Genomic DNA, 20,738 nt, shown 5'->3' on the forward strand with positions numbered 1-20,738 from the left:
GGATTTGATACTGAAGCTATTTTAAAAATACACTTTCAAAAACCGTAAATATACAAATACAAAATTGGGCTGAACTGGAAATCCCCTTAAGCATTTTGGTGATTTTCTTCCTTTTTGTCAAATAATATCTAATAATTATTATGCCAACTTTACCACAATATAATTTGAATTTCTGAAAACAGCATTACAAACAGGGTAAGTATTCTTTGGTACAATTTTCTGATAAGTCTATGAACTCGGATGGATATAAAAGTGATAGGAAAAACACATTGATTAAAAAATACTTGATAAAATTGTATTATTTTCTTAGTTTCTTCCAGCCAACACACCCGCAAAATGATTACAGCTAACAGCTAGTTTATACTTTATTTGTAAGGAAAAAAAACCCTACTACAAAATATAATTGCAGAAATCTGTGAAAACTAATTGAATAGTAACGACAGATATGTTTCTTATAAAGTACAAAAAAGAAAAGTTATGAAGAAAAGCTTTTGTTTGTATATCGCAGATGTATTCAACCTCCAGTACCTAAGTCAGCAGTTTCAAGAGAACAACGCAAGAAAATAGAAGAAATATAGTCTATCTTTTGGGGTTTTGTTCTTGTACTTGCAGTATTTCCATTTTTTAAAAGTCAATAATATTTTTATGGATCTGTATAGCAAAATGAGGAAAACCTTATGAATTCTGATGTTTATGGATGTAGCTTAGAATAATAACATCAAAGCTGCTGGATATACAGTTTTGAAACAGTACGTTTAAGCTAGTGTTGCCATAGCTGAAATGGTGAATAGTAGAATCAGTCAATAATTTCATTCTCTCTTGTTTTCTTGTGGGTATTTTGCATACTAGCTCCATTACTTTAATGTAATGTAATTTGCTGTGGTTCAAATGATTAATTACTATTACTGTAAGTTCTGCTAGATCAAGCTAATGAACATTCAGCACAATTTCCTGTCACTTCTCGTCCCAGCTCAGTCCCCTCATCCCCACATCAAACACACTTCCAGTAAAAATAAAAGCACACAGAATAGAACCCTAGGACTGGTTATGTTTGTTAACTATCTCATTAAAACTTTGCTAAACCGTTGTAAGCAATACATGCTTAAAACCATTTAAATATACTTAAAGTAACTTGTGATTCTCAAATATTTATACACGTACATTTCCCCTAATAAATCTTTACTGTGGCAACGATGAGGTAATTCTTCTATTTACCTGTTCATGTACATTTCATATTACTTAGTAAAATACAGATCATCAGCTTGAATAAAGTGTAATTCGAAGTGAGGAAAATATTTAAAAATCATTAATATCATTTTAAAAGGTATTTGAGTCTTCTCTTTTGGCTTCTGTTTAGCTGTGCTAGGCCTGTGAATGACAGCTTCCCTGCTTGAAGCATACAGAAAGCACAGCCTTCCTCATTCACTGTCAGTACTATGGCCTTTTCACACGTTCCCTCCACAGCAGTGTTTGTCCCCAAACACTGGAACCCAGCACAATGGCATTCCTACTTCAACACCCCCACCAACAGCACCACTACATATGAAGAATGCTAATGAGATGGACATCCCCCATCTCTGAAAGTGTTAACTATATCCCATACTATCAGATATAATGGGGTTTTTTCTATTGTTATGCATTACATCTCACTTAAAAGTAATTTCATTTTGGTGATTTTTTTCTAAAAATATTTTTAATAGAAACTAAAGTAGCCTGACAAAAAGATTAAAAAAATATCTTATGTGCGTTCACCCAATTGCATACATTATATATATAATGAACTGATTTTAACCTCCAGATATATTTGGGGGTCTCAGAAATTCCAACAGACACCAACACAGCATGTTTAAAACAGCAAGACAAAAGGCTAACATCGGAAATATTAATAGCAGAATAATTCTAACAGTACTGTTGTTTAAATTTTACTTTTTTGTTAGACAACTGTATTTCACGGTTCCAGAATTCGTGGCATTAAAATATCAATATAAACTTTGCCAAGATTTTAGTGATGCTTATAGATAATTACACAGATATGCAATTTCAATCAGAGTTTAAAGGAAAAAAAATAGAATGCTTTTGTAGTATAGTATTTATACGTATATATTTTCTTCCTTTCTCCTTTCTTTAGCGAAAAGCACAAACCATTTCCCAAAGTTCAAGCAGTCTCTCAGTTTTACCTGTTTTACTTCACTTACACTACTCTCAAGGAGCACTATTTGAAGAATACTGATTATCCTCTTTAAAAGGATACAAAGGCTACAGCGAAGAGATGGAAGCTCCTCACTGTTTTCTTCCTCTGGAGCAAGAAGCAACAGAGTGATTATAAAGACGACACTGTGCAACCACTGCACAATGTGGACCAGAAACTGCATACTGTTTTAATTCAATACATGCATTTTAAACTGAAGTCCAGATGGGTTTTAATAGAAGTACACTTATTAGCATATTATTAGTTGTATTTGCTATTTGATTTCAATTGAGAGACTACAGTGTCTTAGCAGAGTAATACTGAATCAAAGAATTTCCCTTGGTTTTTGTACTTCCCATTTTATTTAAGTGAAAAGACAAAGTAAATACAAATAATTCAAATGTCAAAAGAACACTGAGATAAATAGAAATCAAGAAAATACATTTAATGTTGTCAAGTAATGGCTAGATGTTATATTGGTATGAATACTGTATGCAGTCATCATAGCATTATGTTGTCAGGTCTTAAGCACAACGGGACAAAGTGATAGTATTTTGATTGAATGTCCTGGTTCTTTATTAGCGTGCATCCTAATCTTATATCTGTATCATATCACAATGTGATCTTGAGAAAACAAACTTGGGTTAGTTATTTAGAAAAAACAGGTCAACATAAGCAAAATATACTAAGATTATAGTAAGAAGTATTGTTATACCTCCAGTACAACATAACCTACAGTTATTATAATGATTTAATTTACATTCAGTACTAACACAACTTCAGTTAGAAAATGGCTGGAAAAATTAAGAGACACTTTAAGCTGAATTATATGTCGTATCTTATCTTTGAAGTAATATAATTCAAAATAACACAAGCTTTCAGCACTTTAACTGCAGAAAACATTTAACATCTTGTACTGTAAGATTTTCATTTAAGCATTTAAACCAGTTTGAAATGTTTATTAAAATACTTTAATTGTAAGGTTTTTGTAGACAATTAACTGCCATAGCTGTACTAACATTTATCCTCATAATCTGGACTCTTAAAAGTTAAAAATGTCCAACATATTTATACTGAACATATGTCTATATGCAAACCTTTCATTATAAAGAAACATTTGTCTTCAGAAGAGATTTCAAATCTACTAAAATTATTATATTTTGCTTGTCATTTACAATTTCCAACTGGACACTGCTGGATAATCACCAGAGGAATGACTAACATAAGTTAATTTACTGAAATGTCTTTATATGTTCTTTACAGAGAAGAGCTAAAAGTAGTCAATAAATGACTTGCACGTGAATTGTTATTTAGAAACTCCATTGTCTGTTTTGTTCTACTCATTACCATTATACTCGATAAACACTTTTATGCATTTTATAAATTTTTTTTCTGAAAGAGTAAATATCATATGTTAAGGCACTGGAAAGTAGTAGATTTCATTTCTGTAGCTTTTCTGACAGGCAGCATTGTCTTAAAAGTGAAGAATTATCAACCAAAAGCATAAAGGTGTTTCTCACTTTTTAATATATCACTATACTGACTCAGAAACATTCTGAAACAAGCTTCTCTTTTTTTTTTTTTTTCTCAGCTTGTTTCTCTCTCTCACACACATGCTCTCGGTTTTGGTTTTGTTTTTGTTTGATTTCTTCTTGCTGACCACTATTAGCTCTAGACAGGAATAGTCTCTTCCAAAGTCAATTCGCATTTCTCTGTATGGATCTGACAGCAGGAGGTGCTGTATAAACAGTGTGACTGACACTTTGCTTCCACCTCTCCTCCCCCTTCCCTCATGGCCTGGGAGCTTGATCTATCTGATGCAGTCATTCTTAACTCTGGGGCCTGACATCATTTTTAAATCTGAGGTTCTTAGCTGGTTGTTTAATTTCTATATAATACTTTTCCTGGAAAATCTATACGTCTACTATTTTCATGAAGTACTCACCTAATCCTTAAAAACATGTACATTCTTACACATATAAATGAACTTAAGTAACTATGCTGAACAAGATCAGTGGGGTTTTATTTGTATTTTCTAAAATAAAACACCCGACTGATAAAAAATTAATCATCTTATTGCCCCCAAACTATCAGACAGTATATTCAGTATCTGGTTTCTACTATTTTTTTGCAAATTAAAATGCATGTCTGGTATATTTCTTTAATGGCACATGTATAGTAATTAAAACATTGAGGTTTTTAAATATTAAACATTCATTTAATTTTGCATAATGCAACACCAGTTATAGTTAGAAGTGTTTTATTTATATTCAAAAAATGTTTCAACTAAATAATTATTTAAATTAGTTTTATGGGAAGATCATGAGACCATTAAAAACTGCATGTGCAGAACAAGCAATGAAAAATGATTGCTTTAGAGAATTTCCACAGAAGGAACATCACAGCTAGGCACAGTATGCAGCAAGAAAAGATGAGACATATGACATCCCACACCAAAAGAGAGACACAATTAACTCCTTTATTGTTGGCTTTGCAATTAGAGAAGCAGCATTTCATTTTCTTAACAGGCACTGCAGCTTGTGCAATACATGTCACGCTTCTTTATGACACAGTGCCAATCGTTGGTTTTATACAATTAGTACATTTGAAAATGAAAACAAAAAAGCAGACTTTTAAAGAGTGGGACAACTCACCTGTTTGCAACAGTTTGCAGACTTTAATCGTTGGTGCAGGGCCAATAGAACTCCTTGGGTATAAATCTTTGCTCCTGAGAGGCTGAAACCTTCTCTCTTAAAGACCCAAAAAGGTCCACACAAAGGTGTGATGGAATTTTGCAGGCATCTGTCAAGCAGAGGAGCTATGCAAAGAAAAGAATAAAAAGGGAAAAAAAAAGAAAATGCATTCTTTTGACCCAAGTGAAATACACAGCCTCTAACGCAGCCTCAGCATCAGAACTAACCCTTAATATCTATTATTTATATCTGACCTGGGTTAAGTCTTGGAAAAGCAACTCCTGCATTTGTAGTGGCCACCATGAAGGACGTATTTATATTAAGACACCCCCCATGAAAGACTCATAAGCTTCGTGAGCACACCTGAATAGTTCTGAAGTGTGCCTAACTAGCTGCACAGAGTGTCATGGTGTGCACTGATTGCCTTATCTTCTCATTTATCACAGATGAGTTGGAACCAACCTTGCTGAAATCTACTTGCATTGTCCTGATAAAATTGCAAGATCCGTGTTGTTTCTGTATACAGTTTCCTGTTGAGGAGCTTACATATACCTACTATATTATAAATGGTAACATTCATAAAATATAATCCCACTCTCACAAGCCATTTTATTATAACCTTCTCATTGCCACAACTCAAAAAGCAACTTCTAACAAATAAAAATGCTCAGTGTAGCTGTTTAATAATGAGGACAGGTCAAATGAAAAGATAGATAAAATTGATTCATGGCGATGGCCTCAACAAGATCTTTTACTTGCTGTTCTTAGATTTCAAAATACCGTCAAGGTTGAAAGCATTTCCTTGAAGGCACCTAATGTGTGACAAATAGGAATGATTCTTTTGGCTCAGGCATTACTGAGATGCATGTGCTTTGCAGATATTTTTGTGTAACGCATACACGGCCCTTTCTTGTATGACAAAATAAATTAGCATTAAGTAGCATTTCAGGCTTTTACCTGATATTGTGGAAGGGAAGGGAAGGGAAGGGAAGGGAAGGGAAGGGAAGGGAAGGGAAGGGAAGGGAAGGGAAGGGAAGGGAAGGGGAAGGGGAAGGGGAAGGGGAAGGGGAAGGGGAAGGGGAAGGGGAAGGGGAAGGGGAAGGGGAAGGGGAAGGGGAAGGGGAAGGGGAAGGGGAAGGGGAAGGGGAAGGGGAAGGGGAAGGGGAAGGGGAAGGGGAAGGGGAAGGGGAAGGGGAAGGGGAAGGGGAAGGGGAAGGGGAAGGGGAAGGGGAAGGGGAAGGGGAAGGGGAAGGGGAAGGGGAAGGGGAAGGGGAAGAAGGAGAAGAGGAGAAAAAGAAAAAAAAAAACCAAAACTGTTTCTACTCATAATAGACAAAAAAATACAAAAAATAACAAACCATATAAAGCACATTAGTGAACAATGCAAATAAAATTGTATACATAATTTTCCCATCTAGCTAATCTATGGTCATAAAGATTATTACTTGCCATATAGACTTAAATGGTGGATTTCCTAGTACCTAAATACTAACAAAGAACTACATGTTTTGCCAGAGAAAATACCAATGGATGAATTACACTTTACATATTTTATTGAGAATAGGAGACAAACGTTGTATTCAGACATGACAAATATTTAGCCTCAATAGCTGTTCACTCAGTTGCAAGAACAGTCTGAACTAAGACCTTAGTTAAGAAACTTTCATATATGAGTTCTTTTATAACTGGAGACTTTTGGACAAATAGAACATATCATACAGTTAAGTACACCTTCAAAGAGGAAGAAATAGGTAAACATGCAACTGACTGTACTTTGCTCAAGTCAGTGTATTTTATGAATGATTTAAGCACATGGTTAAGCAAAACCATGTGTTTAATTTTGTGAAAAGCATTACTTTTTAAAAAATCATGTTAAAATCCAAGTCTTCTTACTTCCACAATTTCATGATATAATCTTATCATCTAGTCACTAATTTAATTCATTCTCACATATACAATCCTGAGCTTCCATATAGTATGCTTACTTTTCCAGCAGATATCCTTGCACCTACTTCCATCCTGCATACTTAGCATAAACTGGCCATGCATTTAAACACAAGCAAAAATGATTTCAAGATGACAATCAGTGAATTAATACTTTTCCAGACTATTCTAATAGTGCACTTAGCCCCTAAGATGGAAGACAAACATAAAATTAAGAAGATTTCATGAGGTAATGAATGAGGTCTGACCAGGAACACTGTCGGGAGTGAATTTACTTCAGGAACTAAGCGAGCAATTAAATCTATGTTTCATGTTATGTGATGAGGAGTGGTTATAGTCATACTTAGTTCAAACAAAATAAAAGGAGGAAAATCTGATCCCAGTGAAATCTCTGGAAGTTTTACAAATAACTTAAGCAAATAAGTTTTTTACTCAGGGCTTTTAACTTAGTTACCATTAGGAAATGATTGCAAACAAAAATAAACACAAGTACTGCTGCTTTTCTGAGTGTGAAAGGAGCCTGAAACTCAGCTGCAAGAAAATGTGCTTATACTAGAATTGGATTTTACATTTGAACACTAATTAGAGTACTATTTATTATTTTACCACAAATAATTTTAACACCAATATAATGTGGCCGTGCTGATTCACCTTCTTTGAAGGTAGTGACCTTCAGGACCAGAGAGGGGTCAGTTCCAGGACCTGCTGGGACAGCTCAGAAGTTAAAAGATCCAAAGCGTCACCTCTTTCGGATATGCCCAACACCCAAATTAGTCAGTCACACTGAGCATCAGACCCAAATAATTATCTATAAGCAATAACCATTTCCATAAACATCAGCTGCTTCTATCCATAACGGTATTTGCTTCATGCCACACTTAACCTTTTTGTTTTCAGACTTATAGTCTCAAACAGCTTGTATCCTTTCCTTTTTTTAACATTCTTCTGAGCTCCTTTTTAAAATTCCAGAAATCAATAGCATTTATTTATTAAGCATTGACTGAAGTACGAAACTGTGTGTCCCTGGAAAGGGAAAGAAAAAAGGTAGAACAGCAAGACAGTAATTTCAGAAGTTTATACTTTTACTGAAATGTTCCGTAAGTTTATTGCTGTCAATATCTGGTTGGTGATTCCAGAAGATATCCCTACCACTCTAGATGAAAAATCCACTGTTGCTCAAAACTTATTGCTAGTTTGAGAATGTATATGTTGTTCTCTTAAGGAACTGACATAGATATGCAAGAATAATAATTTTCAATGAACAGCTAGCTAATTCCAGACTTCCAGCTATTTTGGCAACTTATTTAAAACAAAGAAACTATTAGTCTGAACTAATAACCTTTTGAAAACTACAAGAGTGTGAATAATGAGGCCAAAATGTCTCCCATCTCCACTAGAGTGCTTTGATATTATGGCTTTACACAGCCCAGAGTGTACAAAGCAAGGTGAAAAGAATCTATAGGCAAAATTCCCCAAAGTTTTGCAAGTCTATTGTCAAGCGTTGCATAATTCATTCAACGTTATAGCTTATCAGTCATTGCAAACATTGAACTATGAAGAAGGACTATGAACAGTGTGTTAACCATAGAAAAAGAAGGCAAAGGCTAACCCTTGGAAAGAAAGTGCATGAGCTAACTAGCAATATTTAGGAACAACTTGTCATGATGTATGGCTCTCAGGAGGTTAGAGGTTTTATTGTGAGGTATTCATGTAATTCCTGAGAGGGAGTGATGAAAAATGAGTACTTGATCGGAAAGTGAAATAAATTTTAAAGGAAGGAAACTTCCCTTCAAGGGAAGCTAAGCAAAGGAAGGTGGTCAGAAGTTCTGGAAAATATTTTAAATTATAGACAAAATACCTTTTCTTTAATTTTTTTATGCAGAATTTAAAATACTGCATTAGAACCCATCTGCATCTTTTGTTTGTTAATCGAATAAATCTTCTCATTGCAGCAGTCTTAGCTGCTAGACAGTCAGCCATGGATAAAAGGAGACTACCCAAGGATCTTTGCTCCTCAGCTAAGATGAACAGTGAAAATTTTCTCCCTCATTGATTTTTTTACTTTTATCACATGACAAACATTGAATTTCCTCGAAGAAAATAATTGTTTTACAGTGTAATTTTACACTCCTCTGAAGAACAGAGATGAGAAATTTTCCCTAAAACAAAACCCAGAGATTTTAAATTGATGGAGATAATGGCATGAAGCCACTGTGACAAACAGGAGAGAAAAAGCTGCTTTTTCTTTATCTTGTCTTTAAACTTGCTGAAAATGATAAGAGTGCTGTGTTGATCAAATGGATTGACAGAAAGCATGAAATCTAAAGCCCAGTAGGATATCCACAAAAAGTAAGCAGAACATTTGTAAAGGAATGAGAAAATCACCCTCTGGCAATTTGCAATCATCACAAGAGGACTGCAAAAAAATACAAACAAATCCCCAAAATTCACTTTGTTAACTTTCTTCTTACTCAAACTTATTGTATTATTGGAGCGTAAACATTAGTATTATGCTAAATTATTTTCTGCATCAGTTTCTCTTAGCAAATAAACTACAAAACAATAAAAGTATTTTTTTTAATGAATAACAGGAAAGAAATCTTTAACATATTTTCCGCCATGGGGAAAAAAGATCTTTTAATACAATCAAAATACTAGAAATTCTTTTTACGCTTACTCAGGACAATGCTTTTCTTGAAGGTACTTTCAATATGTACCGTACACTGTGTATATATTACACAGAGGGCGTGAGATTGTGCTAGTATACACTGTACTTCACTGTTTCTTATTTTTAGCAAACACCGCACAACTCTTTATCCAGGGCGACTGACATGTACTATCCAAAATTGTGGTTTCTATAGGGAAACTGAATGATGGAGAACACGCTGTTTCCTATGTTGTTTAAATTAAGTCAATGTGTTTTTACTCAAACAAAAACTAATCTAACAGCTGCTGTGTACTTTTGTTTACATGCTGTATGTCAAATCATATTGTCCCCAAGGTACTTATGAGAGATGCTTTAGCAGTCATTTTCTTAAATACTGATGCCTATCCGAATTTGGATTTTTCCACCATTGAACAGAATGACAAGCACACGATTGCTGTACTTAAAGCAATCTTTCACAGCTGCTTTGCTTTTTCAGTGATCCCATTAAATTGACGGCATATGCCTGTGGGGTCTACAATGTTACAATACTGCTGAACAAGATGTTGATTGTACAATTCAAATTTGTACAATAGAACTTGGCTTTATTGTGGGAACTATTTCCCAGGTCATCCTTCCATTTATTTTTAACCTGAGCAAAATTTAATTTAACAACTTACCTGTCTCTGTGACCTTTACTGAACACCTGGTTATATTAATCGTTTAAAAGTGCAAACTCTAACACTCAGTCGTTAGTAGACATGAAAACCTATGAAGTCTCCTCAGTTCCTAAAATGAGCATGAGTCATGTCTTTTCTTGAACTGAACGAAGTAGCTGTGCATTAAATATGCTGGCACATCTTCTGCTTGAGCAAGTGGACCGAAATGGTGTGAATTGTTAATGCCTTGCTGCTTTGGTTCACGGCTTGTGATTGATCATTTGTAACTATATCTACTCCTTGTTCCATGAAATCAAGTATGGAGTAATGGGTTCATCAGATTTTTGGGTTAAATTGAGAGTGAAGAGGTACTGTGTGTGGAAATAAGAGTTGCCATGTTCGGGGCTGGCCTTGTAACAGCATGGAATCTAAAGGCGATATTCAAAACCACTTCACTCATCATACGCTTACTGATTCTGAATAGGGTCCATTTGCAGGGGACATTTGGTAGTTTTCCAATACACTTTATGCCTCTTTCTCCACTTCTACCACCCTGAACATCTTTTTTTTTTTTTTTTTTAAATATTTTAAACTAGAATAGCTTATAACAGGTCAGCATTGAAAATTAATATATTTAAATATCTTGCTACGTAAAAGTAAGAAGACTTGGACTGAAATTACTGTCCTCCTATTAATTAATGATACTACTGAATATTAAGTCATTTACATGACTCAGGCTATAAAGAACAAAGTTTTACTCAATATTCAGAATTATAATCTCATATTTTGTAGAAAATTAGTTTTCCAGGCAGAAAGAAGGAGTTACAATAGCCTTAATTTTACTCCTCAGTCCGTTCATGTACAGGAATGACACAAATTTTGAGACACTGCAACACAGCTTGTGACTGCAAAGAGCAGTGTGTGGGACCAGAGCAAATACAAGCAAACAGCAACCAGAAGTGACAACTTGCGATGGCCTGCAGGAGAGTAATCACATTACAGTATCTCCATAGAACTAGAAAGGTAATGTATGTCAGTATCAAACTTGCTGCTAAGCTCACAATGTTCTGTTTGTGCAACAGAAGCCTCACTATACTTACGGTGCTATATCATCATCTCTGGTTAAATTTCACCAATTCAGAATAAAACATACCAATTTGTTTCCATTGTTTCAAAACAATTTACAGAAGCTATTTAATCACATGTGAATGTTTAACTTGGAATGAATGAATCGCTCTAGTCGCATGAAACTTACAACCAGGTTTTCCTTCAGTTCCTGTGCTGAAGTTCGGAGACAAAACTAAAATCTGGAGAAATTTAAGACCAAAAGAGAAATACAGAGTAATAATTGACTACTATTGTTCCTCATTTAGTAGCAAAGAATGAAGTGCAAGGGAACTAAATGGAAGGGAAGTGGAAAGGAGTGTACTGCATGTACACATCTGTGTATGCGTGTGATGATTATAGCCATATAAAGACAAGAAGAGAGATACAGCAGTTTAGTTCAATTTAATCCCATCTAGTTCACATAAGACCTTAATTCTTTGCTTAATATTTGTCTTGATGAATGTAAATATAGTGCAAGTCTACAGCAATCTAGTTGATGGGCAAGTTATTTCATTAAGAGTTTTGGGAGACTTCAATCCATGGAGGAATACAGGAAGCATTGTGATTGAAGAAGCTGCTTTTTTCAGAACTCATTTTGAAAGTTCTCTATCTTTTTCCCTCTTTTCTCCTCTTGTCTTTATGTTAGCACTAGAGAAACCTCACTGAGGTCCAGTTTCTACATTTAAGTATTTAGTCAGGCTCTTTTTAACTAGGCAGACTTATCACGGCTTTGTTGGCTTATAATTGTTGTTGGGAAGATTTCCCACACTTACGCAAGAGCTGTGCCACCATTTGGAAGAAGTTTATCAAGCCTATGGAAGTCTTGTATTAAAATCAATAATTTTCCCGGGTATTTCCTTTTTTTAATTGTGACTGACTTGCAGATGTTCATCTCTATTTTCAAACATTCAGTGCTGAAGCAGTTACAGAAACCTGTCCACGTGAAATCGCAGCAACCAGCCAATGAAAGGCCAAGAAGGCTTTCTCAGCCACAGCATGCTCAGAATTCTTGAAAATAGTTGGTTCTGATGCATTACTGCAGTCCACTTGGTAAGTTCACAGAATCACAGAACAGTTGAGGTTGGAAGGGACCTCTAGAGTTTGTCTAGTCCAGCTCCCTCCTCAAAGAAGGGTCAAGCCAGAGTAGATTACTCAGAGGTTTCTCCAGTGGCATTTTGAATATCTCCAAGCATAAGAATCCATAATATCTCTGGGCAAACTGTTCAGTGTTTGACCATCCTCACAGTAAATTTCTTTGTCTTATGTTTAAGTGGAATTTCCTGCACTTCAGTTTGTGCCCACTGCTTCTTACCCGTTCACTGAATACTACTGAGAAGAATAAGGATCCATCTTCTTTACTCCCCTCGCCCTCCAGCTGCAGGACTTAGCATCTCCCTTTGTTGAACTTCATGGGATTCCTACACCTATTTATACATTCTTTCTCCAGCAGCTCTTCTAATGCGCAAAAGTTCTTTAAGACTTACAAGAAGAAGAAAAGGAACAATACATATTGCCTAATTCAACAAGCATATAATTTCTGTAGAAGGAAGATAAATGTTCTGGAAAAAATGAGGGTTAACCATAACTATGAGCTCAGAAATTAATTTCATTCAGGCAAAAGGCTCACTCTTAATGGACTACAGTTTAAAAAAAATACTACCTATGAAGGGATGTATTCAGATTTCATAGCAAGCAACTCCAGATACTACTCTAAAAAATATTACTTAAAAACCGAAGGTACTGTTCTCCATTCAACCAGGTATACATACTGCCAGTGAGGAGAAGGAAGAAAAATTGATCTCATCAATTTTTGCACTCTAATTTACCGAGTCAAGTAAAAACAATTTATAATGGAACTTAATGCTGTTTCAGTCCTCTGTTGGTTACAGCTGATCGTGTCAGCAACTACACATTTACCAGACCAATTCAAACATCTTTTTTATTTTTCCTGCTCATACTGTGCTTTCAGCACTAAACAGAGTAAGTTATGTAGAAGGGGCTACATTATGTATGTCAAATAAACACAATAAATTCAGTTGTGCTTTCCAATGGACTTTTAGAACTTCACGCACGAGTGTAACTGGGGCCTGAGCATTTAGTTTAAGTATCAAATTTTCATGTAAAATGTATAATCCTTCTATTATTGCATACAACATATAGAATAATAAATACATTGTACATACAACATACTAGTAGACATTTACTATAATAATAATATTGTCTATATAATAATATATCGTTTACGCTACGTTATATTACATTCCGCTATATTAAATTCCACATATTATTATAAATTGGGCTGAATAGACCAATTAATTAGCTTCATCTATTGATTCCAATTCTTACTGGTCTGACAAATCAATGAACATACTCCATTAAGAATACGCAATAGAGGTATAAAAGGAGAAAAATACTGTGGAGCACACAGTACCTGATAGTAGGCATAGAGCCAATTTTTATATCTCTATGGGAAACGTAATGATATATGCTCCATAGAGATGTGCTTCTAAATTCAGAATTATCATCCTAGCTAGGTTAAGAATAAAAACACCTCTAGCTATGACATCAATGCCAGTTTCTTTTTCCTGGATCTGTCAAACAAGATGTGTCCACTAAATTCCATCTCTGAGGATAGAAATGTTAGCGCAGAAAAGAAATATCTGGGTTGATTCTTAGACAGGTCATGTAAGTGGCATCAAAGATACTTTTGTCACAGTATAGGATTTCACAGTGAAGGCAGGGTTGAGTGTTTCATTGTGACTGAGTTATATTTAAAGGCTTGTTTTGAAGGAAATAGTTTAGTAGTAACTTATGCTTATACACAAATGCTGCAAGTGCAGTTTCGTAGCCTGTGATTATAAAGAAAATGAGGCACACAAAGGTTTAATCCACATCTTATTATCCAATATGCCACTGATGTCATCGGTACCATAAATTGAAAGTGCCACTAAAGAGATAAATAGTTCCATCACACAGAGTAGGAAGGCTCTGAATATATCAGGTGGTTCTTTTTTCAACAGTACTGACAGGGTATACATCCAGTTTCTCCTCAGACAGTTTTGGGGAATATTTAGCTGAGACTATCATGCTCTTCTTATTACAGCTATTTTCATGAGCATCCTCTATATTTTATTTAATAATCAAGACTCTTACATATATATATATATCTTTGATTTGAAAGTAGCTGTAAACTTTGAAATAACAAGACAATCCTCATAATGAAGAGCATCTTCTCTCTTCCTAGAATGTGGCCAGGGAATGCCATCTGGCTTGTGAGGAGAGTTAAAAACCCCTGAAAACTCTACTCCAAGCTGGGATGAAATCTGATTTGCTTCTCTGAAAGTCATTAGGACTAGAAGAGAAGCAGACCACTTACATAGACGTAGACATAGAATTTCAGACTCCTTTTGATGATATACAAATGCTACATCTTGCTCAGATATTTCTCCCACCACAGGAGGATTATTTATAGATACAGGCACCTCTTGAACTTATTTATTGAAAACCTTGTACGAAAAATCTTTAGTCTGAATAACAAAGAGAAATATTCAGAAATAAGGATAAAAATGTCACACTAATATATACTTAAATGCCTAATTAAATATATAGTACAAAGATATCACTATTTGTTAGAAAACAGTCCTGAAGAAAAGCTCAAAGAAATAATTCTTAGCCTTCTTAAGCAAGAGTTGGAATGATGTCTTATTTATAGATGATATACAAGGATAGAACAGATAAACTGTGTATGTGTTATCCTGTTGAAACTGTAAGAAAAAGCTCTCGGACTAATGAAGTACCCACAGGAAAAAAAAGAGATATGCAATCACTGAAAAAAAGGATGAAAAAATATGTAAAGATTAAAATGCTACAATTACATAAAGCAATAGCTTTATCCATGAGCTTATTTCCTGACTATTTGCCATTCTTAGTTCAATTTAAGGGTACCAGCCTACACAAAGGATTAAAAAAATAAATCCAGATTTGCTTTTCAGTTCTAAATCCTTGATGTAGTAAACAGAAAGCCTGTCCTACAAATGCTACTTACCACTTATGATATTGCCATTTTTTCCTCCACATACATTGTATTAGTACTTCACTGAAGAAGCAAGATTCATCTTCAGTGTGCAATCATCTGAAAACTTTAAAAAAAAGAAAGCTGTTACTGCAAATAATTAAGACCCAGTTCTTTAACAAATACGTTAAGAAAACAAAAAAAGCCCCACCACAGTATAAATATGCTCTAAACAGCTATCTAGTCTATACCCCACATAAAAAGCAGAATGTACAGCTGTCGATCCTTAAATTTCCATTAATGACTATACACATTGGCAAGTGCAGTATTCTATATATGCAAATTTATTAGAAATGCAAGATATCAAATATTCCAAGTTATCCTTGGAAAAGCCAGTAATTTTAAGCAGAACAAAAGGTTGTGTGTTTTGTACCAACGCAAATAGCATGAAATGAAAAAGAATCTACTTCAATCAGATTTTGTACACATACGTGTAACAGGAAGCTCTACTTCAAAGACCTTACAAAGTAAGATACAGAAGAAAAACTGTTATTAATTCTAATCAGTTTAGCTGCACAAAAAGATGGATATGCTGTGTAAAATTTTTTAATGTGTATTCATAGAGCATATATAGTAATGACGGAAAAACAACGTAATGCAGCAATGTCTTAAAAGTTACTCCGTGACTTCAGCAAAAGACTCCTTAGCGGTGGAAAGCGTATGGCCTACTAGTGCACATTTGAATTACACTGGGTTCTGCAGAAGAGAAAGACGGGCTTGATTTTCCCTACTACACTTTTATGCTAACTGAACGTTTTGACTGGAGCATGTATGCTTTGAATAAAAAGACATGCTAAACTCTAGATATGTCCCAATTACTTAATTTAACCTCTGATAGCCATTAAACACCCATGTTTTGCTCTTACTTAAAATGTTTACTTCTAAATAACTTTTCATTCTACTAACAGAGATAGAAACTATATGTAGAAACATTTAGAACACACCCCAAACATAATAAAGTTTTGGCTTGTTGTATACAATCACAATAGGGGATATCACAAGCCATTTCTTGTGCCCACAGTCAGATTCTGAATATGTTTATTGTCCATGTCCACATTGTTCTGATTTTTCCTAGTCGTGCATTACAGCTATTGTTTTAGAGAGAATCCTCCCACTATTAGGATTTTATGCTGAACCAAGTTTTCAGATTGAATAACATAAAGTCGTATATCTCAGTCAATTTAAAGCATGTATTTCTTGATAGCATCCTTTTAAGTACTACTTGCTTGCTACACATACTTCAAAATAATTGATTATGGAATATGTAGTCTACCTTCCTCCAGCAGAAATCATAATACTTGAGAATATATACAATAGCTGTTTTTATATTGTGCAATACTATTCAGTGAATGCAAATTTTATTAAAGAGGTGAATCATCACCATAGGAGTTGTGTGATTAAAGCAGAAACTGTCACTGAAATTATTCTAGTGAAATTACTTGTCATTCTCTGGAAGTCTGAAAGTGTAAGATAGATAGCACACAAGTTACTTTTTGATGACAGAAATGGCAATACTTTGACCAGGAGAAATTCATTGTTCAGGGAACTGTTGAAAAGAAAAGACAGAAGAAAATACTAATGACATTATTCACCCATCATGCCTACTTTAGGTCAGTCAGGTGCATATCCCAAGTTGTCTTTTTCAAGGTGCTCATAGAGAAAACAGAGCCAAAGTATGAAGAAAAACCTTATCAGTCTCGAAAATTTTAATACAAACATGTCCCATTTTAAAAATCTCACATTCAACTGCAATAACACATGTTCAAGTGTGAAAAACACATCTCCTGCAGCAACAGAATCCACATTGCTCAAATGACATTGCACACCAAACTTAGGAGAGATGTTGCCTCTCCAAAGAAATACAGTTGTATATAAGACAAAGAGAAAACACCATCAAACCAGTTTTGTGTTTCTTTGGGTTTGGTTTGTTGGGGTTTTTTTTCACTTCCAAGTTTAATTACAGTAGCTTTGATGCTGTTCTAACATGCACAAACATGGAACTCTTTTGAAGGTGTTGCATACCACTTCAGATTGGTAAAACACGATGTATTTCTTGCCCATTTTGCACATATTTGGTATATTTGGGCCCAAATGCCATTTTTTGACCCAGTTCTAACCTAACTCAGATCACTTTTTCTGGCAAGGGAGAAGATGGGAAAACATGCAAATATATTACAATTTCTTACAATGGAGTCAAGGTCCTCCAATAGTTGTAGCTTCTGATTCTTCAGTTTTAGAAGGTTCCTTGGCTTTCCAGGCAGTTGCCCAGCTGAAAATGCCCATCTCAAACAGATTTGGGAGAACCATGGTTCAAGTCTAATCAGAACCAAACAGAATGAGAATCTGTTCTTGGGTCTCCCCTATCAAATTCTAGTCTCATATCTCTGTCTTAAAAATATTTGGGAAAATTTTAGCTCAGTAAGAGTACTTTGGACATTTTCTAAACTTTGGCAGGTCAGAAAAACTGTTTCATACTAGTTCAAATTTGAAACAAACAGAAAAAAAAATCACTATTTATCTTGTCTCTTCTTTCAAATTTTCTAAACATACTTATTCTTTCCAGTTTTAATTGCATAAGAATAGGCATTTTCAGCATGAAAATGATACTTTCCTTCAATGACTTATGAATCCTATTTGACAGACATCAGAATATTGATTGCTGGATGGCAGATGTGGGGTTCTTCCACCAGAAGCCTATACCGTGACTAAACGGAGATGGGAGGAAGGCTGTGGAGACTGTACAGTCTAGTAAATCTGCCTTTTCAAGAACTGAAACAGAGACAGCAATCATTCAGTGTGTCCTTTTTTCTAATTCATTCAGTGACACGGATCTAGTGTAACTGAAGAGAGAATGTTATCGCTTTTGTGAGGATTTCAGAACAAAAAGAATCAAACATCCTTCAGTTGAGCTTCAGACCTTCCTGCTAAGATACCACCAATATTTGGTGAATTTACATCACTCTTTGCATAGCCAGTCCACTTTTTTATTAATTGGTAAAAGTGTGAAAAGAAATGATTACTGACTACAGAGAAAAAAAACATACTTTTCACAAGTAGCAACAATCTGCTGAGCATTTTGCTTATTACACGTAGAAAAAAAACACATTTCAATTGCATTTTTTTTAAATTATGCTAAGTGAATGGCTAAGTGAAGGAATAATGTCCCAATCAAATAATAAATAATATTAGTATTCAAAGAAAAGGAAAAGGAAAATGCTCTGCTTCTGATATATTCTTTGTGATTTGACTACACCATGACTGGGGTTGTCCCAAATGAGGGCAGTATGCTAGGAAATTATCAACATATGCACCATATGTACCATACGCTGCCTTCATTCTTCCACTTTTCTTTAGACATCCACTGAAAGACAGGATATAGGACTAGGTGAAAGTCCAGTCTGACACAGTATTGCAATTTTTATGGTCACTCGTTTTTGTTTTCAATTTATAAGCAAGAAATATGTTTTATTTTTAAATCACTAGACTGGATGAAATACCATTTTGAAGATTTTAAAATATTTTTATTTTATACTTACTGTTGCCTTAATACCTGAGACACTGATTTTCAAACTATTTTAAATGTGTCAACCTTTATACATTCATCTTTCAGTAGAGGATCAGATGTTTGCATAAAATTCAAACATGATTTGCATATAAAGATACAACTTTTCCTTTGGCCTGAGTTCTCTTTCTTCTGCACCAGGTGGTACATACATGCTGGAATTTTTCCAACAGTTTTTCTTTTTCAGACTCACTTGTTTCTTTCCACTCCCATGTGACCTTTTTTCTTGTGCTGGCAAAAGTATTTATGTGGGTGTACAGTGAATCAGATTCCAGAAACTATTCCAGATTCCAATCGACTATTTTAACTGGTTTATCTTTGGCATATGTCATCTTCCCTCTGTGGTTCACTGAATGACAGAACAAAACCCTGGTGCTGTCAAAGGAGCTGCAGAAGTCCTACAATGACAGGGCACAAGTGGTGGAGACTTCTTTTCGCAACAGTGCTGGAAGACACTGACATGACATGTACTCAAAACTATGTCCTCTGTCACTTTTGGATATCCTTTACAAGCAGTCCACACATCTATAAGGCCTCATGGATATCAGTTTAATAATTATTAATGTTCTAGGTCAAGATAACCCCGTGGAAAAAAACACAAAGATTGATTCTTACAGTCTCAAATGACTGATTTTGTATGATGTTCAAAAATTACTGCTGAACATTTTTGCTCTGATGTACAGAAAAGTTTGCTCTGTGTATTTTGAATATCCTCATCGTGTTGAAAGTACCCTGAATGTTCTAGTTAGACAACAGGTTCTAAGAACATTTATTTCAGAAGTGTGATTATTCACATTTGCATGGAATTTTTTTATATATATTAGCACCAATGCTGACAGCATTAAAGCTAGTTTTGTATTACAAAATATGGGATATTTATCACAGGCAACATTAGAAAACTTACAGACATATGACCTTTCATTAACTGAGCCAGATATAGTTCTTCTGGGTATTATCTTAGTATATGAAAATTATAATTTTCCTACAGACGTAAAAAAACTTGGATCACACAATTCAGAGAGGGCTAAATGCTAATATTCCAGGTATTCAAAATTTGTTACACGTAGTGGAAATCTTTGCAAAGTATTCCATGTTGTGAATTAGACGTAGGTTTGAAAAGTATTTAAAATTTATTTTTAGAAACTTATTTCAAATATATCACGGAGTAGTAATAGAAATGAGGTGATATAAAGTATATAAGCCGTGCTTGGTTTGGGACAAATACATATACTCTTCTGAAATTACCTGAAAATACAGCATATAAATTCTTCTAAAACCTACCAAATTGACAAGTATTAAAATGCCTTATAATGGAAAAAGGATTCTTGTATACACCATAACTATAAAATATGTTGTTATATGGTTACAGTGTCATAGCTTTTAAGAAAAACATTTTAACTATTGAACATTTATAATTAAATATCTAACTTAATCAAAATTGACCATATTTTCAAACGTATAACCCACGCCTCAGATCATCTTAGATATAATGTTCCTTGGTAATAAATACTCAGAAAATGTACTGTTATCACACACAAAACCAGGAGAAAGATAGGCATAATCAGAAGGAAGGTGGCTACAAGGCAAAGACAAGCAGATTACAGAGCAGGGGGGATTTCAGGAAAGAGGGAGCACAGAAGTAAAATTCCCCTTATCTAATCTGAACATACATGTAACCCCAGTTTTGTTGAACTCCAAGGCTTTGTAATTTAAGGGATTTTTTTGCTGTTGTTTTTTAAAGAATAATCTATAGTTAGCCGAAAGCAATAAAACCACAGTAACAAAGAAGGTACTTTGGAGATGCATTCATTCAAACATGCTAATAAACAAAGGTTACCTTTCCAATTTGATTTTGTGAGGCAATAGTTT

The sequence above is a fragment of the Vanellus vanellus genome (genome assembly GCF_965231255.1).
Source record: "Vanellus vanellus genome assembly, chromosome: 6".
NCBI lineage: Eukaryota > Metazoa > Chordata > Aves > Charadriiformes > Charadriidae > Vanellus > Vanellus vanellus.